The sequence below is a fragment of the Acanthochromis polyacanthus genome, chromosome 4, assembly GCF_021347895.1.
Source record: "Acanthochromis polyacanthus isolate Apoly-LR-REF ecotype Palm Island chromosome 4, KAUST_Apoly_ChrSc, whole genome shotgun sequence".
NCBI classification, from domain to species: Eukaryota; Metazoa; Chordata; class Actinopteri; family Pomacentridae; genus Acanthochromis; species Acanthochromis polyacanthus.
In genome coordinates, this window is record NC_067116.1 from 21,754,916 (window position 1) to 21,779,386 (window position 24,471).

The 24,471-nt window shown below is 40.5% G+C and overlaps 1 protein-coding gene across 1 annotated transcript in view; it reads right to left on the minus strand.

Annotated features, from left to right (window-relative positions):
- nek7 (NIMA-related kinase 7) overlaps nt 1-23,928 on the minus strand; it is a 69,525-nt gene extending 45,597 nt beyond the window's left edge. The window contains 1 exon segment of the mRNA XM_051947631.1: nt 23,600-23,928. The gene's annotated coding sequence lies outside the window, so the exon portion shown is untranslated.
- Nucleotides 23,929-24,471: the final 543 nt, after the last annotated feature.

Here is a 24,471-nt window from a genome sequence, read left to right on the forward strand (position 1 = left end):
AAAATGGAAATGTTGGACAGTATTTACAAGAAACACCTATCAACAGAGGTCAAACTTTAGCTAAGAAAAAAAAAGAAATTAACCCACTACAAGAATATACTTGGTCAACTTATCTAGACTCTAGTATTTGGATTTATGATTCTGTCAGTTTTCTTTTTTCAGCCTCATATTCACATAAATGCTGCCCATGCATGCAAGCACAAATGGACACGCACACAGAAAAGTTCTACACAAAGGAAAGAAGACACAACACACTTCACAGTGGGACATTTGCATGTTTTTCCACAGGAGTGAAAGCAGTCTGTCTGCAGATCTGTCAGCCTGTCATTTGCGTATTAGTAACTGTCTCTTGTCTCTGTTGTTGAAAACCTCCCTGGGCCAATTAAAAATCCCCTGGTATAATGGAGATGAAAATGGCAACGAAGAGTAGTCTCTGTGCTGAGGACATAAATCCGCCTCACCAAAGGTTAATATGTGTATATAATATGACTACATATATGTTATCAGTCTATCGATCAATATAACAGAGCAAAAGACAGATGCATGCTTTTGTGTGTTGAGGGTTTAATATGTTTATGACGTAAGAAAGCATGTCTGTGTGTGCATGTGAGCAGATACATGTTTTACCAATACTGTGGTTAATTATTTTAGAGGACTCCAGCTTTTCTTTCTTGGGCTCATTGGTTTTCATGTAAGCTTTGAAGATAATGCAAGTGTTTGCAAACCATTTCTCTTGGGACTGCACTGACTATATTAAGAATAACATTTTCTGAAATTTACATTAAATGCTTGTTTCAAACAATTCTAAAATCAATTCAGAGGTTAAAAAAAGGTTTACAAATAATAAAGATTTTTAAAAGCACCCACTGCTTGAGGGAAAAAGGTAAACTAGAGAAACATTGTTACATTTCTGAGCTTGATTCCTTTCCTTCTTATTTTTGACCAAGTAAGCTACTAAAGAAAAATCTTCAATGTGAATCGTCATTGTCCTCATTCTGGTTAGGCTGCCTTAGCTGCTACAACTAAGCCTTACTTCTGTCTTTTATTTTTGTAATTCAGTTTGAATTTAACATCAGATCCAAATAACAAAATCGGTAAACACTGTGAATATACATGGAAATTTCAATACTACTTGATATTAGGGTCAAGACTGGCTGTGTGTCGTGGCATTTGGATTTCAGTGTCACACAGACATACAAGTCATCCACCCAGTCAGCCTTTGTGCCTTATGTCGTTATTCTTTGCACTTCAGCCATGTGTTTTGCTAGATGAAGGCTGGCACCCTTACTCCTCTCCCTAACCTTCTTGCATTTCTGACTGTCTAAGTGTCAAAATAACCAGGGGGCGTCTGAGCTCCCTGATGTTCTTTCGCCTCCTTCACCCACATTAACGAGATCAATTAAGACTGCCATGTTAGATTAACACACGCCAGGAAACAACACAATTAACAACACTAGCTCAACCAAGAGCACTACACAAGGTACAGTCACACTCTTCCGCCTCCTATTCACACACAGCTCAAGTAATGGGCAACAAATGGAAAGTAACATCTTGTTCTAGTAGACGAAAACAACCTGATATGAAGTTTCATCAAATTAACCCCAAATCTGCTAAAGTCTGTTTTCACAATTCCCACCTCACTGTTTTCACTGTTTCTCTTATCTTGCTTCCTAAAAGGTCTTCCTGACCACGGAAAGGAATTTCTTTGACTTCCAAAACACACGATGGAACAAACGGCAGCAGAAATTCAGTGAACCAGTCTGCCTGCATTTCTGCCATGTGTGTGAGAAATGGTGGCTCGCTGGCTGGCAACAGCTAAAAGATAAATCCTCTAACTATTCATAGATGCATGTCAGAGCCTAGTTTGGACCTTTGGTGTGAGACAGCTGCAAATATACAGCAGGACAAAGCCAGGCTTAGTCTGCAGTAAAGAATCTATGAATGCTAAATATACAGATGCACATTATGAAACAATTCGTGCCTTTAAGATTTAGTTTATTTTTATTAAGTTTGGTACTTGTTTTCCCAGATTTGGATTCATTGCTTTGTTCCTTCAGAACTGTAAAATGACAACCAGCATGGTTGACTGTCTCACAGTAGTATTATGATGGGTAAAAGCATTTTTTTTTAAATCTAAAAATTATCCACAAACACTTCCAACATTTCATCACAGTTTGGCTGTCAGATGTGACTATGATTTCTTGGCAGATAAGAAATTGGGGAGACCTACAGTACATTGGGAAGTTAGCCTGTAAAAACACTGTTTTTCTCTCTGACAAACTGATGGTGTGTTTCTGCTGAGGAAAATGAAGAAAAATCATTCCCTTCCAGACCACCAACCACTCAATGTAAACAAACACTGTTTTCTGACTGTGCTCCATCTAATGTGAGACTCCTGCCCGACATTCTCACAGCAGGCCCAATCACACATAGGCAATTATATGATAGTGCAAGAAAAGGCAAAACAGAGTGAGGAAGAAAAGGATATTAATAAGGCTATTCGGTAGGGCTGAACAATGAATACATTTTGAATGAAAAGCACAACTTGACACAATGTAATTAGAAACTCTTTGATGCTGCAATTTAGGAAACAGTTGGTGTGGCTATTAATGAACAGAACTACTTCTATAATACCATTTTTTTCCCCATTCAGGCTATTACCAATGTTTTCACAGGGCTGATATGTTATTAATTATTATTAATCAAGAAGACTTAACTGTTTCTTGGAGCCGATATAAAATTACAGTAAAAATTAAAGTCTTGGTGTCAGAATTTAGAATAACAAAAACTCCAACACAAAACCTGATTGAAATTACTTTGTTTACTTGTGTTGTACAAATGATTAAAAGAAAACCTTCAGGGAATCTTCATGCTTTCCAACTGATCAATATATAAAACACAGTTCAGCCATGCAGCTTGACTTGCATAAATCAAGTGTCAGTAATTAAAAACCACACCCTGTACATTTTGCAGCACACCTGATCCAGGGTTTAAACTGTTATGTTAATGGTTTTACAAACTTGTGCCTTCTTTCTTGTGTGACAGTGGTACTTTAGATGGTGTTGCATGCATGAAAGCCCTATTACACACTGAAGATTCAACTAAAAAAATAGATCACAAATCAAATCACATTATCTGCTTTAGGATTTTTGCATATTTAGAGCATCTAATGTGACACCCAGGACTTGTACATAGACCATTTCTATAAAACATCTCGCCATTTGCTTTTGAAAGAGACCACTTACATTTCAACTGAGGTTACCACCTATACTGACACAAATATTTTATTTTGCTGATCAAGATAATATCTATGCCCATGAAGAAATGCATTGTGAATTTTATTTGATAAACAATTCACCTACTGAGATATTTGAGCACTATGTATCCCCTGGTCATTGAATAACCTTAGGTTTCTCTTTAGCACTGTAGCCAGGCTCACAAAGAGTCACACACAGCCTTGTATTCCTTTAGCTCTAACCAGTAACGACTTCATGAGCTTCTTTACACATAAAATAGTTCTGATTAGAGATAAAATTAATCTGGCCCTTCCTACAAATGTCACAGATGCTTTTGAATTGGCTGTTAGACCTGATGAATCTTTAGAATTCTTCACTCCTATATGTCTCTCTGAACTAATTTCAACAGTTTCTACAGCCAAACCATCAACATGTCTTTTAGATCCTATCCCAACTAGACTCTTCAAGGAGATTTTACCTTTAATTAATTCTTCAATGTTAGATCTGATTAATCTCTCTCTAGTAACAGGCTATGTACCACAGGCTTTTAAGGTTGCTGTCATCAAACCTTTGCTTAAAAAGCCCACTTTAGATCCAGATGTGTTAGCTAACTATAGACCAATATCCAACCTACCATTTCTCTCTAAAATTCTGGAAAGAACAGTTGCAAATCAATTATGTGAACACTTACAAAGAAATAATTTGTTTGAAATGTTTCAGTCAGGCTTCAGAGTGCATCATAGCACAGAAACAGCTCTAGTGAAAGTTACTAAAGACCTTCTCATAGCATCAGATAATGGACTAGTCTCTATACTTGTTTTGTTAGATCTTAGTGCAGCGTTTGACACAATCGACCACAAAATTTTATTACAGCGTCTAGAACATTCAATTGGCATTAAAGGGACAGCACTGGATTGGTTTAAATCCTAGTTATCAGATAGGTTCCAGTTTGTGCATGTCAACAATAACTCTTCTGAGCATACTAAAGTTAATCATGGAGTTCCTCAGGGTTCTGTCTTAGGACCTATACTTTTCACATTATACATGCTTCCTTTAGGCAATATTATTAGGAAGCATTGTATTAACTTCCATTGTTATGCAGATGACACACAATTGTATTTATCTATGAAGCCTGATGAAACTGATCAGTTAGCTAGACTGCAAGATTGTCTTAAGGACATTAAAACCTGGATGACTTAACTTCCTACTGCTAAATTCAGACAAAACTGAAGTCATTGTATTTGGCCCCAAACATCTTAGAAACTCGCTTTCAAAGCAAATAGTTACTCTGGATGGCATCACATTGGCCTCCAGTACTACTGTGAGGAATCTTGGAGTTATTTTTGACCAGGACATGTCCTTTAACTCGCACATAAAGCAAGTCTGTAGGTCTTTCTTTATTCACCTGCGTAATATTGTAAAAATCAGGAACATCCTGTCTCAGAGTGATGCAGAAAAATTAGTTCATGCTTTTGTTACTTCCAGGCTTGACTATTGCAATTCCTTATTATCGGGTTGTCCAAATAGCTCTCTCAAACATCTACAGTTGATCCAAAACGCTGCTGCGAGAGTACTGACAGGAGTTAGCAAAAGAGATCATATTTCCCCTATACTTGCTTCTCTTCACTGGCTTCCTGTTAAATCCAGAATAGAATTTAAAATCCTTCTTCTGACATATAAAGCTCTTAATAACCAATCTCCATCATATCTTAAAGATCTGATAGTACCTTATTATCCTCGTAGAACTCTTCGCTCTCAAGCTGCAGGCTTACTTGTTGTTCCTAGAATTTCTAAAAGTAGAATGGGAGGCAGAGCCTTCAGTTATCAGGCGCCTCTCCTGTGGAACCTGCTCCCAGCTTGGGTTCGGGAGGCAGACACCCTCTCTATTTTTAAGACCAGGCTTAAAACGTTCCTTTTTGACAAATCTTATAGTTGGGGCTGACTGGGTGACCCACAGGGGTTCGGCTTGTGTCTTCATTTGCACAGCTGACTCCCTCTTGGACATCCCTTCGTTCTGCCCCTAGTCATGCTGCTATAGGCTGCTGGGGGACTTTTCTTGACGCACTGAGCCCTTCTCTATCTACCTTTACATTTAATATGTATACCGTTATTGCAGTACATTCACTCTGTTTCCCCCTGTGCTATTTCTCCGAGTGTCCCTGGTCCCAGAGCTGGATGCTTCAGATCTGCGGTTGATGTTCCACCAGCTGGTCCAGTCTCCATCATGTCCACAGTGGGATGCTGCTGCTGAGCTTCCTCCAGCCCTCTGCTTCCAGCTCCCCTTTTCCACCAGTCAACTCTGCATTGCCTTCACTATACTTGTTATGCTAACTTACATACTGTTTGAATTTTACTGCTAGCTATATATGGAGTATGTTTAATGTCAGAGCCGTACATCACAAGAGTAAACTATGAGTCAGTTTTCAATGTTAGCTTATACTTTGTCTGTGTCACATATCCTGTCATGCATGTATCCAAATGTGTGTTGTGTTTTCCTTGCTTTCCCACCCCTCCCTCTTCTCCCATCCCTCCCCCTTGCCCTCCTCTGTCCTTCTCAACCCGCCCGGCCAGCAGGCAGATGGGTCCTCCCTATATAGAGCCGGGTTCTGCTCGAGGTTTCTTCCCCGTTAAAAGGGTGTTTTCCTTGCCACTGTCGCCTTTGGGCTTGCTCTGGGGGTCAGGCATATGGGTTCTGTAAAGCGTCTTGAGACGATTTGACTGTAATTGACGCTATATAAATAAAATTGAATTGAATTGAATTGAACTGGTGTAAAAGAACAGGCTTGAGCCTTAGGGGAAGATGAAACGCTATGTTTGGACAGTATGATTGGGAAGGTCTGCATTTGCAAAATTTCGCACCTCTCAGAAGCTGGTGGATAGCCACGGCTGCTTTCTTTACTGGTAGTTTCAGTGTGTACAGGTGTGCACATGAACAAAAGTATGGGCTTTCCCCAACACTCCTTACTTTTCTACTTTAACCACTGCCCATGTTGCTGATAAATCCCACAAGTACACTCTGTGTAGCTTCTCAGCAGCAGATCCACGTTTCCAAAGCAGTTATGTACCAATAAACAGATTTTATCAGCAATATTACTTAAAATTAGACTTGAAGTTTGCATTAAACATTCAAAAACAACAAAAGCTGTGCAACCTGTACTGACAATATTTTTAGAGATGCATTCAGATGACAGTTCCAGGTTGGAAACAATACCTTCAAGATATCTGTTTGTTGCAGCCAATACTAATATGACTATTACTGATGTCACAAATGCAAAAATGTAAGGAGGGAAATAAATGGAACAAAACTGTGAGATAATTCAGCTAAGGTAACTCTTCTCTCAGTTGTAAGTTTTAGCGGTCTATTTATGCTGTCTTGCTGCTGCTGCTTTGCACTTGCAGACTCTGACTGAAGGATGGAAAATAATTACTTATCACCACACAATATCTCTGTGCAAATGTAGTCTGTGGGGAATGGTAAGGTACCTTTTCACTGCAGAAACTCTGGACAGGTGAGAGGTGGTGGAAACATTTAAAGGGACTGTCCCCTCATTGTTCTTTTCAGCATTTCTGTTTCAATCCCAGATCCGTCACACTCATAAGATGTTGATCCTCAAATGAATGCAAAGAGAGCAAAAACAACAATAGAGGGAGCTGGAACAGCAACTGTTTTTATGTTAGCCTATACAAAGAATTTTGCTTTGCTGATGGTGATGTTTAAGACAGTTTAAAATAAAAAATGCTGCTCTAAATTTGACCAATCATCAGTTAGTTTTTCCAGTGCTGTCTCGGAGTGCCGACATCAGGGGAGGTACTGTTTTGGACCCCAAATAAGTCCCTGAAATAGGCTATACAGGGGTGATTCCTGCATATGGACCACGCACAGAGATGAGGGCCAATACTAAACAGTCCATGAGTTGCTGCAGTAAGCCTGATGTTCTGCTTGTTGTATATTAACTTCTCAAATTTAGGTTTAAATACCAATCTGTAAAGAGCTGGCATCATCCCTAGTACTGTGAACACATGAATTTACTGAAAATTTCTTTAATTTTCCTTTTATTTTTTTTAATTGTTGGACAATAACTCCTTATTGATAGCATGTGCTGGCTTCAAAAATCATGCAAGCAGCACTGTGCCATCATTTATACTCATTGTGTAACTGATAAATGTGAGACACAGAGGTCTAGAAGCGTTGATGGTGAAAGGGGTCTAGTCCCACAAACTACAAAAGGCCGAGAGAAAGACTTTAAAAATGATGTGCAAGTCGGCTTTTGCAACATGGTGGACAACAAATTGTCTTATGCTGACATAAAAGAGCACATCTTTATTTAGTTGAGGCAAAACTGAGCGAGAGAAGGAAAAGTGAGTACGGCACAGCAGGGATGGTGCAGAACAGAGTGGGACAGATGCAGAACTGAGAAAACTGCCAACAGAGAGAAAAAAGAAGCTGGTTAGCCCTGATGTGTTCATGGTCCTGAGAGACACGGTGTGGAACTGTGTAGCACAGAAGTTGGCACTGGCTTTAGCTCCTCTTTAATCCCAGTTTCCTCTCTTCTGCATAATTCATTTAAAACAGAGGAGCAGAAAAAACAAAGAGTGAGAGATGATTATAAAAAGGTGGATCAAGGCAACCTGAGAAAGAGGGGGGATGAATGAAGAAATGAAGGGGAAGGGTCCTGGAGTTAAGCGGTCCCAAGGAGAAGAGTGCTAAATCAGCTCTCAGTCTGAGGACAATAAATATGAACACAGGCTGATGAGCTTGGGTTTAAGGAGGAGTGAAAAAAGAGAATGGCAAGAAAGGGGGTGAAGAGGGGAGAGGAAAAATATAATGTGACACTATCCGGCCTGGGTGTACGATGTGAGAGAATCAAAGGCACCTTTGAGGAGCCAGAAGACGACAGTGAAAGTGCTAGAAGAGTGGTGTCCATGATTACAAGAAATGGAGAAACCTTTGAGTCTGTGCTCATGAAAGCCCACCCCAGGCCTCTTCTCAAACCCCTGCTCGACTAACACTGATGATACAGAAAGAGAAAAAGAGGAAGAGAGCCACTAATGATGGAGGGGTCCAGATACTACAGAAGCAGCACACTCTCCAATTCATTTTAATCACTATTCAAAATCATTAGCTCAAATGTGCAAGCACTCATGTTCATTGGACCATGAGCTGAGAGAGAGACAGAGAGGGGTAGCGGACCAATTACACCTCAGCATGTGAGCCAGTCTTTGAGGTCTTTGAGGAAGATGGTCCAAGACTTGACAGAATAAAAAATGAAGAGAGCACATTTTATTGTCTCTCAATCTAAAAGAAATAAAAACACAACACAGCGATAAAGGGGAAACCTTTGAAATAAGCTTTGCAAAGCCAGCCAAACACACTGCATTACAGCAGTCCAACTATTTAGACTTTTCCATTTCCTCAAATCTGGCTACAAAAGCAGAAAGTTAATCAGGGACCAACTCAGCATGAGAATATTACAGAATCTCTAACAGTCAGACAAAAGACCTAAACAATGACAGTGACATCAAACAGGATCCGCTATTCAAGAACAGGCAGCATTACTGGATTAATGGCAAGGTCTCTTTCAGGCCGTACAAACTGTGTTTATGTCTGTCTGTGCTTAAGGTGGAAAATACAAATTTAATTTATCTGATCAAACTCAGTGTGGCTTCTCAGGCACTACTAAATCTGTGTGTGTGTGTATCCAAGTCAAGTTTTCAATGAAGAGTTTGTTCAAAACAAAAACAAACCACAAAATGACCTTGATGTCTCATCTCTGTACATGCACAAATGTATATTTGTGTGTGATACTGTTTCCGACCTTCACCCGCTCCCTAGTGGAGAGAGCACAGCGAAATGATAAAAAAGGAAATTAAGACAAAGAAATCCACAACGGTCCACTGGGACGCTACAAGGCCAATGATCCATAATCCTGTTTGCGAACTATTTATAGCCTTCCATTACATTTTTCACTTTCAGATTTTTATAGGCTCATGATTATTTCACTGCAGAAGTAAATAGCACAGCACAAATAGCCCGGGCTTCATGTGAGGCCTAAATTGATTTATTCCCCCACAATCCAAATAAACTAGCACAGTGCTCTGCTTTTGTGTATACATTTCACCCACTACAACCGCAATTAAGCACATCTGCACTATCACCTGACCTTCCATGACCCAGTAATCTCATTAACAACACTGGGGTCTCCTCTGTCTTCCTCTGTGTCTGCCTCTGCATGCACACCTGCACATTTGTATCCCCTCGTATCTCAGTTTCTATTTTGCATTCTCCGCTACTGTGTATAGTGAAGACGTCCACCATTGAGAAGAGCTCAAGCACAAGCAGGTGTCAGCCACTCTCCTCCCCTTTCTGTATCTCCGTTGCTCTTGTCCTCCCCACCTCCTCCCCTTCGTGCTCCTCTGTGCTCTGTTGCTCCCGTGTGTTTTCGACACGAGCTGGCACGTGGCTAAAAGCCCAGGCCACCTCTCCACTCTATTGTCCTACCCACACTACAGCGCCACTGACAACTCTCTTGTGGTGAGGGGCCTTTTGTTGCCAGTCTGTCACTTCAGCAGGTGCCTTACAGTAAAAGGCAGGAGCCAGCCAGCCAGCCAGGCTGCACTGCTTCGTTAGTGCAGAGCACTGTTTGATGTGCTCATTTCATCAGCCAGAGACGGAGCCAAGGAGGATGCTAATAATCACTTGAAAAACAAAAACATTCCACTCAAGCTTGTAAAAGATAAACTCCAATTTCAATGATAAAAGGAGAGTGACAGACAGCCATGGTACCAGTTGAAAAAAGACTGCCAGCCATACTACCCCCTGTCTTTTTTTCTCACCACCCCTCCTATTCCTAGGTGAATCTAATTCATACTGTCAATCACTAAGAATAAACAAGGTAAATGACAAATTGCTGACTGTATAAAGAAGACAAAATTGTGTGGGCAAAGTATGCAAAAACAGAGCTGCATTTAAGACAGCTGTGTGATCCCTCAGAAACCAGTTTAGTATGTCAAGGAGCAGGCTGTGTAAAGGAGAGAACCCCCCAGGCGTTCAGTAGAGGGGACCCTGGGGGTTTGGGCTGTGCTTGCACACCCTCTCTACATTCACAGCCCTTCAAAATGCCACATCACCATCACACCACCGTTAAAGCTACAATTTGCAACTTTTGCTGAGCAGTGGCAACAGCAGCCTCTGTGGCCACAGGTGGTAATTACAGGTGTCTGATGCACTTAATTTTGCAGGGTTCAAAGTTCACAAGGTGAAGGGTTGAAACACCGTCCATTAACTGCTCATGCAACAAACACAAAATCATCATTTTGACACAAATCACCACATTCACAGTGCACAACTAGGGCAACTGAAAGTGCCGTGTTCTTCAGCTGAATGAAACTTACTGTTTATATATTAGTTTGCTTTGTGTTATGCACCATCCTGACATTAGGATGCTGAATTGCAGCCATGGCAACAAAAGAAAAATATAATTGTGACACCGAAATGCCATTTTAACACAGTTTTACAATAAATTGTGGGTGTCACCGTTACAAGTTGTACCAGTTGTGTAACACAGATGCCATTTCTTTCGACAAAGATTTGATTTATAAGTAAAGACTCCGGAGTCAACAACCTTGCTAACACAGTCAAACATAAAGCAAACATTATAACAAAAGACACAGCAAATCAGCTAACATTAGCAGCTAGTCTAAAAGCAAAAAGGCCACCTTGGCATCCGTCTTCTAGGTTTTAACTTTGGAAAGGCTGTCTGAGCCAGTCTTGTCAAGTCTCTTGCTTGGAAGATGATTTTAATCGTCTCCGTTTCCTACGTTGTTGTCCTCTTAGCCTGTGACACAATGCCTGTATTGAGAATCGTCGTCTGTTTTTGGTTTTATGGCAGGTGGCATCCAGCACCAAGGTGAAAGCATACTATCACTGTTCCATTTCTAACACTGAATGTACTAAAACATGAAAACCAAGTAAAGCAAAATACTCTGAAACTGCGGCTAGTTGTTTACACATTCAATGCATCCAATGTAATGGACACTCAATAATTATCAAAACTTCAGACTTAGAATGTTGACATCTGCAAAGTGTAAAATGTAGCACAATGCACTGTGGAATTGTTAGTAGGAATTATGGAATATACTATGGCTATGATTAAGTGTACACTATACTTAATAAATATATACACTCTGAACACTGAATTTATACATTAAAATAAAACGTCAGACAGTGAAAAAAGTGCACTATGTAGTGAATAGGGAATGATTTCCAACGCAGCCCATGTACACTTTAAAAAAATGTCATCAATGAACTAATAAATTACTCAATTAATTGTTGCAGTCCTACCTGGAACACTTTTAATTTGTTGGAACATGCTATTTATTTAAATTCAAACAAAAGGTAGACCAAAAAATGTCCAAACATATGTTCTGTTGATCCTTTGGTTGTCAAAGGAGATTCTTGTGGGTATTTTTAAGGAGCACACTCCTGAGTTCATTTATACATGTGAACCAAATATCCACACCCAGAGTTGCACAGCACAGTATGATGAAGATCCCAAGGCTTCAGACTGCATTAATGCCCTGTGGCAACAACTCATGATCTTTCACAATGCAGAACACAGCATTGCACAGTAGACCAAAGCTTCCAGCCCTCCAGCACCAACAAGGGCTTTCTTTGTTAGCCATGTCACTGACTGACCACCAAATTAGCTTCATCACCTCTGGCACCAGGATATTGGATGTGACATTCTCTACCACAGGGCTGTGGCTCTGTTTGTCTGCAAGGCTAGAGGGCTCATATATTTAAAAAAAAAAAAAAAAAGAAAGAAAATGGAAAAATGAGGGAACTTCACACACAAATATAAAATAAGGGAATACCGTACTCAGTTTTTGCTGCATTGTAAATTAAAAAAAACTGTTTGGCAGAGCCTCGTCTTCATCAGTACTACATTGTTTTCTGAAACTTTATTTTGTAATCAAGCTAACAGGAGTCCACCGATGAGAGCATCATCTTCCAGACAGTGGCCAAATAATACAATTACATTACCCTTCTTTGCTATCTAGTAGTATCTGTAAAGGTGGAGATGAAGCTGCAAGAAGGAGGAAGCTTGACATCGCTGATATAAACTGAAAAGTAAAGGAGCAATAACACAAGCTGGCTAAAGATGATTACAAAGTAGACTTTGAGAGACATTTGTTTGTCACTCAAGCTACCAAAGTAGAGGGAGATGATTATACAGCCCTAACATCAGATGCAAAACTCAATGCCAGACTTGATGCTTTCCACTATGCACGCACGTCTAGCTATTACTGGGTTCTGGGACAGCAATGACAAAACAGTAATTGCTGACCCATCTCTCTTTTGTTTCGATATGATGAGGCTTATCGTTTGAGCTTTTCATCTCTGAAACAACTATTAAAACAACATCTGGTGAAAGGTCTACTTCCCCTTCACACAAAACCAGCAGTCTCTCATACTCCCTTAAAGCAGGTTTTCCCCTTCTACTTGGATAGTTTGAAGCAGTTACCCTGTGTTAGCAAAGAAGTTTGTCTAAGAGGAAACGACAAGCACAAGATGTCCAAATCATTAGTAATGTGAGAGGAGCCGTTCCCAGGCATGTCTCGTTACATAGTTGACTGCTAACGTGAGGGCTCAGGGCTTGTATTGGGGCTTTTCTGGCTTTTCCTATATGCTTTCTGAAGGATGGGGAAGCCGATCACAACCTTTCAGCATCTCCACAGTTAGTAATGGAAACATCTAAGACCCTGAACCCAAAATAACCCTAGCTTAACCCTGGAACACAACGAGGAGAGAAAGAGATACCAAAAGGCAAACTGCGGTCCACACGTCACATGCAAACAAAGGCAGACACACACGCACATAGAAATGAATGTAAAACTGGAAGCCTATACTGAGTGCATACTAATAGTGAGCCCATGGGAACATGGCTCCACAAAAATCAAGGTTGGGTCTGGCTCTGGTTTGGTTTCAGCCTGCTGTGGCTTCTGCGGTGGGCCGTGCTGGCTGCCGCATACACATGCACGCACACACACAGTTCTAACCAGATCCAGAGCACTGCTACTCAATCAGAGGTCAAACCCAGTACTGTTGCTACATACGAGCACATGTATCCACCCATGTTGTTGTCATACTGCCAAGGAGGATGACTTCTTACAACGAAACCGACAATAATGCAACTATTTCACTTGTTTCCAGCAGCACAATTTATCTTGGCATAGGATCACATCAGACCAAAATTATTCTGCTTGACCACATATGTAAATGGACAAAGTAAAGTCAAATTAATAGCTCAAGTAAGTTTTTTTTTACCCAAGGTTTTGAATTTGAAAACTGAAAAATACAAACTGTGATAATTAACAACAAGGTTGCAGGGAGGGATGCATTGTTCATGGCTAGACATATGTCTCCATCTTGAAGAGTAGGTGTAGCTTTGAGGAAAAAATTTGGTCCTGGAAATAAATCATATAACTATATAAAAGCCAGTGAACATTTTTGGAATGTGTACTTGAGAATAAAAATCTGTTGGCTTTCTTTACCACCTCTCTATTCCACATCAAAATTCTAGGGAAAGAAATATTTGTTTTCTCTACTTTCCCGGCACAGCAATGAAGTGAAAAATTAAGTTTATTCTACCATTTTTAATCACTTATAACTCTTGTGAAACAGCCAAGAGTGTGACCAAAACCCATCCAAACATGCGCATTTAGACACAGATTAATATAGAAACATAAACTAACATGCATGTGAGCACAGCACACGCACAGGGAGATACAAAAAAGCACACACAAAAAGTTCAATGTTTATTTTTATTCCTCAGGCACTCATCCTTCTTTGCATGAGTGCATTACCCGGCACACCGACAGAGCATCCCAGTATGTGTGCGAGTGTGTGTGTAAGGAGCTGACGATCAGAGAATAACGTTACCCCTAAGGGGTCGCACCTCTCTCTCCATTCTCTCCCTCCTCCCTTATCCCTCCTCTCCACTCTATGCCTGCAGGGATTTCCCTTTTCAGTTCAGGAGAGATGTCAGACCTGTTCCACCATCCCTCACACATAGGCTGGACTCTGCCCTATATTCAACTAACATCTGTAAAACTCCACAAATCAGCCTCATTTCTAGATATCAGGACCAAGAAGGGCTTAACAGGGTGACAGCTGAATCAAAATGTCCTCAACTCGTCTTGAGATAATGAACAAAAGTGTGTGATTACTGTGAACCTAGTTGCCCCAGTGGGGATGTAACATCGGCTGGATAAAATACTAATTCAGAGACATGGACGGGCCCATTTTATTGGCACAAGCACAACAATAATCACAAGGCAGTAGATCTTGGACACATGGTGGGTAGTGGCATCTCCAAATGCAACTGCTGTTTTGTTGCATTCAGGTGAAGTATTGCGACGTGACAAAGCTGTAGCTTAAATGATTGAAAAATGTAATATCAGTCCACAAGTCTAATCGTTCAGAAACACCTGTATCAATCACAGTGATGAGCATGACAAGCTCAAACAAATTAAAAAGGCTTCATCAAAATATCATACTTTAGGAGAGGTACGATCATAACAACAGCACACCTCACATCTGTATCCAGAGCCAGGTAATGCAGATTTTAATTGACTTGCACAATGATAACAGAAATTAAGAATGAAAAACGTTGATGAAGCCATTTATATAGACACATCCTAATGCAAATTATTTAAGAATAATAAATGAAAGGCTAGTTTTAGAAAAGAGGCACTAATACATGCAATGGACGAGCTGTTGTATTCAAATATCTCTTGCATAAACAACAGCATACTGCATCATAAAGGACCAGACAGACAATGCTACTGAGGCCTTGGCTGGAACTTGCAAAATAAAAGGGTGTAGCTTTATCAACATGTCTGCCCTGATGCGTTCACATGACTGTAAAGAACAACTGAACACAAGGAGCAAGCCTTTCACCCAGTATACGGCACATAAGGACAGCACTTACTCTAAGAATCAGTTATACCAGTTTACAAATAACTGCACACAGTATCACTGACATTCCTGCTTTAAACACATTAAGCACCTTTTTTGCCAACTAAAATGCATCTACAAGCTGGAGTGATTTGTTTAAATGGATACTTTTTTTAAGCAATATTGCATGTACAGTGCACATTTGATCAGAGTATTTAAATAGTTTGCTCTTGATGATAAAAAATAAATGACCTCAGTGGCAACATACTGACACTAAACCTGAATTCTGTTTTCAGTGTTAAGTCGAAGACACAATCTCACACGTCATTTATTAGATATTTTATACCATACAGCAATCTATGTATAGCTTTATTTATGTCAGAATTTATATCAGAGGAGACAGCATTTAGAAAATGAAAATGTCAGTTAGCAAAACTGCAAAGGAAGACATTTGCAAGAAAAAAAGAGCAAGAGAGACAGAAAGAGAGAAACGCTCCCCAACAGGGGTTGAAAGCAGCTAAACCAGAGAGGTCTTCCCTGCCTCTTTCACACATTAGAATATTAATATTAATGAGACTTCCTGTTTTTCCCCCCCTCTGTTTTTTCCCTCAGACGATTTGAACATGAAAAACTTAAAAAGCGCAAATTCCAGGAGTTGCGTATCACAGTTTGACCTGGAGCCACACAGCAGACACCAACCATGACAGACTCGCTGTTCAAAGCAAGCGGGAGCTGCTTTCATCAGGGGATCCTGGTGTGTTTTTTTTTTTTTTACAGTGTGACACCACCAGCCCATGCCATCTGCCTTCTTCTAAAATCAGAACTTCAAGATGTGCTTCCTGCTTGTGTGTTGTTTTTAGGTGGGCTTCACAACCAAGGCCCAGCATCATGCAAGCATTTGCTGCTATGCTGCTTGCTGACTGCTGTTTACAGCCAAGCCTCGCAGTGTGGCGCAATGTTAAATATTCACTGTTAAACTGTCAAGCCAGAACTGGTTGGGAACCCAGCCAGGCATTCACGGTACAGTAGCATCAGATTCCCTTCCTTCTTCAAATGCAACCCAACGAAATCAATCACCGTGTTTGCAGCCAATCCACAATCAGACCAGCCTCCTTCCCTCCTCCTGCACCAAGCCCACTTCCTCATAACCTAGACTACAAGGACAACTTTAATAAGCCCCTTCCTTAAGTCATGGTTAAACCAAATTTTCTTTATCATAAATACTACACAGAAATACATTAACACACACATTGTTTGTACTTAAAAGACACCTCTAATGTAGGACTGAGTAAGCCTCTGCTGATTCCTGGTGCCTGCCATCAGACATCTGTAAAATATTTTTATTTGGTGCCCCAATACCGCACTGGCAAAGGTCTCTCATCCTTGGCTTGGCAGGACTTCTGACAGAGCCAGCCGGCAGCGCCATACAGGCCTAACCCCTGCTGTTGCAGCTTCCTGCTGCTCCGAGGGAGTCGGGCTGCCTGCCTCACTGACAGTGGGCCAGGCCGGGCAGGAAGGAGGAGGCTGAGGGGAGGCCCCAGGTAGAAAGAACCCCCAGGAGAGCAGACGCAGGAATGGGGGGACAGACTAGGGGTAACAACAGCTAAGGGTATAATAAGGGAAGAAGTGAAGAATCTACATATGGAAAATGGGGGCTGGTGAGCAACAAGATGGAAGGGTCTAGGATGAGAATCAGTAAAACAGAGAAAAGATGGGTGGCATGGAGGTGGAAGGAGAGTAAGACAAAGGGGCTGCAGGGCAGGTTGGGGAGCAGGAGTTAAGGGGAGCCTCTCATTATGACTCTTCTTCCTTCCTCATGCCCCCAGGCCTTGACCACAACCTCAAAGCCCTTGGCCAAACCAAGGGACCAGGAAGACTATGGCAGACTGCTGTGAGTCAGGGTACAAATACAGAGGGAGGGGAGAGGTGCAGCAGAAAGATGTCTCCCACAACCAAATGAGGCAACATGAAACAAGGGACTGAAAATGAAAGCATACGGATCTTGCAATTAATTTTTTTCCTTCTGTGATCCAATTGATATTTCCCTACACCAACACCAATCTGGTATTTACATTTTAAACATAAAGAGCTGCCCATTATAAGGTAGGTCTACAATCAAGCATTTTGCATAATATCCAAAACAGAGACCGTCAGCACAAAAATGGGGGGAAATGTTTAAGAACCACCTACATAAACAAGTGCAAATGCATTTTCTAAAATAAAAAAAATACATGGTTTGCTGTACCTGAACCAATCCGTCGCACAATGACAAAGTAAATACTTGTACTTGAAACTGTTTGCACTATTTATCACAGTTCACTCGTTAGAAACACTGTGCATTAGCCACTGTTTCCAGCGCTTTAATTGAACACACTGAAGCATTTTTAACAGCTGGTGTTCCCACAGAGTGATGGGTTACAGTACTAATGGTAATAGTGATCAATTTTAAAATGGTTAAATTGGCACTGATTGTTACTGCGCAGATAAACCTGTGATGTCACGAGAAATTAAAAAAGAAACAGAATGCAATCTAAAAAAAAAGACTGCAAGAGACACAATGAAATGTCCCTAGCTTTTTCCACTGAAAGGGGGGAGGGTAAAACAGACAATCTGTCAAAACAAGATGCTCTCATACAAATTTGCTCTCTTCGGCAGCAAATCCCGTGTGAAACATTAAGGCTTATTTGTGGTGAGGCTGGAACAAATGCCCACAGCACAGTCAGCAAGCAACACACAAAAAAAATTCTCCCTCTGTCTTTCTGTTCATGAGTGCGAATTCATTCTGCTTTTGTCTCATCTCATGACAAATGCATACTGTCACTGTCACTGATGTGGTGTTTACAGTGGCATACAGCATCTTGTAATCATTCTGTGAAAGTGAATTTATATCCTGGGGGATTTGTATTTTTGCGTGTGGATAATCAAAAGAGATAGCGAGGGAATGACTGGAGAGTGATCGGCAATAGAAAAATAAATAAATGAAAAGAAGCTTTTGCTTGAGAGTCATCTTTTCAGCACAGTTCACAATATGCCAACATGACTTTGGTAGCTTTGTTTAGATCACAACATGCATCATCTTATTCCTCCACATGTAGTAACCTACAGACACAGTCCATGTACCACAGGTGTTAGAGATCTGCAGAATAATGCTGGTGCGTTTAGTACATAAATACACCAACTAAAGCACTTCTGTGTAGCCTATTGCTAATGTAAAAGATTAAAATACTGGTTCTTCAACAAAACAGTAAAATAGTAGAGTCAGTGCACTCAAACAAATAACAGCTATATTACCCTGAGATTTTCAAATCATTCTGCTAACCACACTGTACCAACAAATAAAAATTATTCCGTAGCTATCAGTCTTGATTGAAATGTCTGCCCACTTTCTGTTTAGATTACCGTATTTTCACGACTATAAGGCGCACATAAAAGTCTTAGATTTTCTTCAAATTGTGCGGCGCGCCCTATGGTGCAGTGCGTCCTGTGTGTGTTGTTGTTGTAAGGCGGACGTAGACCAGGTGGTTTTTTCCACGCATCACTGTCGCTGTTGATCTGTGACTCTATGCGTGCCCATCTCACAGCCGATGTGAAAAAACAAGTGAAGCAAATGAACTCTGAGCTTGCTGTCATTCCGGGAGGCCTGACAAAGGAACTCCAACCGCTGGACATCGGTGTGAACCGGCCGTTCAAAGTAAGGCTGCGAGCGGCGTGGGAGCGATGGATGACCGATGGAGACCACAGTTTCACTAAGAGTGGAAGGCAGCGCCGGGCGAGTTACGCCACAATTTGCGAATGGATTGTAAATGCTTGGGCTAACGTGTCTGCTGGCACTGTTGTTCGAGCTTTCGCAAAAGCCGGCATCATTTCCGAGGCGCCGCACGGCACGGAAAGTGACTCTGACAGTGAAGAAAGTGAGCCTGGCATGTTTGATGGAGGTTTAGCGCAGCTGTTCAATTCAGAAACAGAGGATGAGGACTTCCATGGGTTTGATTGATGACGATTACCGGTAAAAAAAAATGTGAATACCAAACTCAGTTTTGCTCCGGCTCTATTTTTAAATACGCACACTTGTGTGCTTGTTTTATCTGTGTTTTACCATGCCCGCGCCTATTGATGATTAAAAAAATGTTAGTACTTTGTAATCAATACTTAAATAAAGCACAACCAAACTCAGTTTTGCTCCGGCTCTATTTTTAAATACGCACACTTGTATGCTTGTGTGTGTGTTGTTGTTGTAAGGCCGACGTAGTAGAGGACACCATGAGAACGTTAAAGGGGGAAGTGTGGGCGTGGATTGTATATAAAACCCTCGCCATATAATCAGGTGCGCCTTATGTGTGTGTTAAATGCAGTAATGGTACACATAACTGAGACTGCGCCTTTTGGTACAGTGCGCCTTTTGGTCGTGAAAATACGGTAACAATTCTATTTCTAAGTAGGTCTTGTTTTAACCTTCACAGTGTGCACTAGAAATAAACTGTAATGAAGCTGTTTATTTCTTTATCTTTATTTAATAATTATCTATTGCTTAAAGGCTCTTTTAGTGTATGTCTAAAAATGTGCCTTTTATGTCATTGCTTTAATTACTCTATTACTTTAATAAGTTCATAGCTCCATTGCATATGAGCAGAGTTTCATTTTGAGCAGCATTTCAGAGGAATACATAAGATCAAGGTTGTTAAAAAAAAAAGGAAAAAAGGCACAAATAAACCCTTTATTTCTCAACACCCTCTGCTGTGAAATAAACCACCGATACTGTGTGGTCACGGCATAAGACGACCCAGGGGCACTGAAAGCATTTCATAAACTTTAAGCAAGGTCGTAGGTCAGTAATTTTTGTGTTTACATGTCTTTGTAGTCAGTTTCCCCCAGAGCACTATAGAGTCCAATGAGAAAAAGCATCAATGCCACAATGAAATTGAGAACTTTCACGTGACATGAGGAGCTGCGAGGCATCCTCCTAGGATATTTGAATGCTTGAAACATCAGTGACCCTTCATAAGATGGAAGATGGATATGAAAAATATTGACAGGCTGGCTGTTGGAGAGGAGTCCAAGAAGCTGCTTAGACAGCCCACTCTCACTGCCAAAGACCTTACTCTAAACTCTAACCAAAGTGAGCCTGGTAGGGAAAAACTCACTTCTAATTTTTTCTAGGGAAGGCATTAAGCTTGTCTTTTCTTTCTTTTAGATTTTCTTGCCTTTTATCATCTTATAATGTAGCAAATAATCAAAAAAAAAAAAAAAACGGAACAGCAAAGTAGCCTCTATCATGATCTGCTACCTTTGCCAGCATTGTTTCTGTACAAAGCCTGGCCAAGGTCTTTGACATCATGCAAAAGACAGTGTTTAATGTAGCTCAAAATGGCCTCAGGAAGCATCTTCCCACAAATATGCTTTATGAAAGGAAAAAAAAAGAGCCAATATTTTTTTTTTGTTCTTTGTGAAAACCCAAAGGCAAGATGACTGTTAAAGTGGTCAGATGACAAATGTCTCATCTGATCTTTAATCCAGCAGAGGGGCCAGCTTCAGGGCTAAAACAGGAAACTCTCACAGGATTGAGCGATTTGGTAAATTCCACTGCGCTAAATCATCGGATTTCTCCACACCAATGAATGGCATTTTAGCTCTCACTCTGAATGTCTTAGCAATAGTAAGCCTCACTGCTATTAAAACTGCGCTGACAGAGGGGATGTGTATGGCCATGTGTGTCTGACCCCCAGGCTCCATTTAAGACCGACAAATGTACATATTTGCGCTTCTAAAGGGTCAGTTTTATTTCATAAAGTAACAGAAATATCAACGTCTCATTTAATAATAAAGAAAAATGTTGTGAAGAATTTTCACCTTCTGTCTTCAGGAGTTGTCATTCGATCAGACTAAACGTAACTGATCAACACGACTCTGGCTATCATTATTAAACCCAAACAACAGAACAAGGCTAAATCACTGAGTTTTGCCAAAGCCTGTCAAAAGTAATCCACCTCTCATCAGCTGAAATTCAAAGTGGGATATACTGGCAGAAATCCCTCACCACAGAGATTGATGCAAACATTTGGCAGCCATTTTCTGATCAGCCGGTTCATGACACATTCCTTGATAGTCAACTTCACAGAGCCAGCCACTGTTCATCTCAATCACCTGATGACGCTGGCAGACTCAAGCCTGTTGTCTCTGACGATGATCGAATGTGGCAACACAGAAGTGAGTAATAATTGGGTCAGCAAGGTATGTCAGCTCCCACTAACTCTCGTTTGAATCATCTCTCTGCAGTGTAGCCAAATGTGATAGTATGACGCCTGAAATATTTGGCTGCGATAGGCAGTGACAGCAGAATGGCACGGGATAATGCTTTCAACCTTCATGTAGGTACCTCCAAAACAGTTAGGATTAGTAAAGATGAGACAGCCTACAAACCTAAAAGGAGTTTTGTCTTCTTGTTTGTTGTGCCTTTGAGCTGTATTGCTTTTGCTTTCGTTTGTTTTCGGACCTTTATTTTTATCATCAACACTATTATTATCATCATCATTATTATTATCAAAATAATTATTGAAGCCAAAAAACTACAAAATGGCCCATTTAGGTTCAAACAAAACTGTGGATGCAATCGGTTTGTAAAGGTTTTGCAATAACCACCGTGACTCACAAAAAGCAAGACACACTGAGAAAACCTCGACTTCTTGATTTATCTCTTTATAACCACAAGCAGTTCTCTTCTCAATAAACTCTGCTTTCATGGGTATAACTCTTGCTGTGTTAAACAGCGTGAAGCAGACAGCTGGAAGCAGCACTTGGGTCAAGTCTTTTCCACAGCGACCAAAAGGCTACGAAACGTTTGTTTGCTGTAAAACTTGTACTCACTGTCAAAGGTTTTAAAAGAAATGAAGAGGTGGCCCTGTGTTTTGAATTATTATACAACTTAATTTCGTTGTATTCTAATATTACATTTTCACACATCTGTAAAAATGTAAGTAAACCGAGTAGAGTATAAATGCATTTATACATTTGGTCTTAAATTTTTCCTTTTTTAAATTATAGTATTGATTGAGTCATGATTTGATATCTTTAAAAGCAACTAACAATTGTGTCCATTATCAATTAATCTGTGATACATTTTATTGATGATTAAATTCATCATTAGGTCTTTAAAACATCAGAAAACTGAACAAAACAAAAATCTAATTTCCTTAAGTTCCAGTCGATGTCATGAAATATCCTATTTTGTAATTTCGTTGTATACTAAAGTGTGCAATGACAATAAATTCTCTGATTCTGATTCTGATTCAACTGTCCAAATCCCCAAATTATTCATATCACTGAATTTTATATGTTAATTTTATTTAAAAGCACACTTATCACCCAAATTTTGCTTTAACAAACTCTGTAGTGGCTCTCGCTCATCATACACAAACAGAGACAGACCCACGCGTGAACAGTTTGAATATATGTAGTAGTTCTGCTTTGGAAAATGCAACTTTACTGTGTGTAAGTTTACAGAGTGTGCATGAAATATTAAGTTATACAGTGAAGACTCACTGTGTAACTCATAAGAGGTATCCAGTTAATAAGTTCATTGACTTTGCGACTCTCACTTTTCCTGCATTCATCTGCATGGCAGCATGTGATTCACCTTAACTCTGAATGGGGTTTTTGTAAGAATGCTCCTGTTGACAGTAACAATTTAATGAGCCATGGAGAATACATGTGTTGGACTGAAGTGATGTTTACTATTGAAAATATATCAAGTTTGACAGTTTTTACTACTTCTACACATGACAATTACAACCCCCACACACAAGCGTGCCTCCACATCAAAAACAAACATGGACCACTACAATCGTCAGAAAACTGAGTACAAACAGGAAGTTACTCAACATCACTGGAGTTGTCTCATCTTGAGGAGTAGCATTTTGATCTTGTTTTTGGATGGAAATAAACAGTCAGTACGTGTAAAGTTACTGTAATACGACTGCAACGCTGCAACATGGCATCAAAACTGTGTTGTCATGTTCCCACCACAGTTTAAATGCATAGCGTTGACACGACGCACAAAAGCTAAGTTTGGAGAAAGTTGCCCTTTAGTTCTCTGTAATTATTATTCCGTTGAAGTGCCATTACTGCCTGTTCACAGACAGCGCCGACTGCGTAATTTACAGCCAGTTAAAGTTAGCACAGCAGCATGCTAGTTAGCTAACAGGCTAAGTTAGCTAGCGAACTTCGCAGAAACTTTTTCAACTGAGTGCCAAACTCGTGTGTTAAGAGCAACAAGTGACTGTCGTGAGCTTTATAAGTCTGACAGCAGTCAAACAAGCCAAAATACTGAGGGAAATGGTTTACAGGAGGTTAATTAGTTGTGGTTCAGTTTCATAAGTTCATTGTCAGCTAGCGTTGCCTCAGCTCTTACCAGGAAGTGGGACTCTGTTGCTAAGCTATTCCTCCTTCACGTTGAGAGTTTCTCCTGCTGGTTATGGCGGTTGTCTTTGTTTTGACTTTCCCTTTCTTTCCAAGGTCGCTGCAAAAAAAAGTCGACTCGGCGGGCCTCTCTTGTTGCGTGGCACTTTGCCTGTGCGCTACAAAGTTTTCACGCTGAGAACGCCTGTGCCGTAGAGCCAGTCGGGATGTGTACGTGTTTTCAGACAGCCTCTGCGCTGCTAGGCCCCCCTCAGCACCACACTACTGACCCGTGTGCCAGTAATGTAAACAACCCAGCATTCCCGGGGCGCAGGGGAGGGGCGAGTGTCAAACAGTCGAGGGAAGCTGTCAAATACCGCGAGATTCAACAGAGAAACTCAAACCCACACCCGACCCTCACTTTGTTGTCACCATGAAGTTTGTATTGACGTCTACATTTGCCACGTTGTTTTCTCTGAGGTAAGGCATGAAAGTTACTTACAAACAGCTGAGAAGCATTTTAACTCACAGTGCACTCACTAGGTTTGCCCTGTAGCTGCACATCACAGTCTGAAGTCTTTAGCCTACCTGTGCTAAGTGGAAGGCCTGGAAGTAAGGATTTATGTGGTCTTTTGCTTAAATGTAATGGAAGTATTGGCAGCAAAAGGCCGTTTGATATTTCAAAGGGCAGCAAAGTATTTTAGACGTATATGTTTTGTACAAATTAGATCATTTGATTCAACTGTTCCTCTTTCCCTCCCAAATATGCTCTGTTTGTGTACAATATAAACAAAAATAATTACTCCTAAAAATTGTTAAAATGTTCTAAATCAGACTCAGGATTTTATGTCAGATGCTCATGTAGTGCTCATGCTCAGGCAGTGA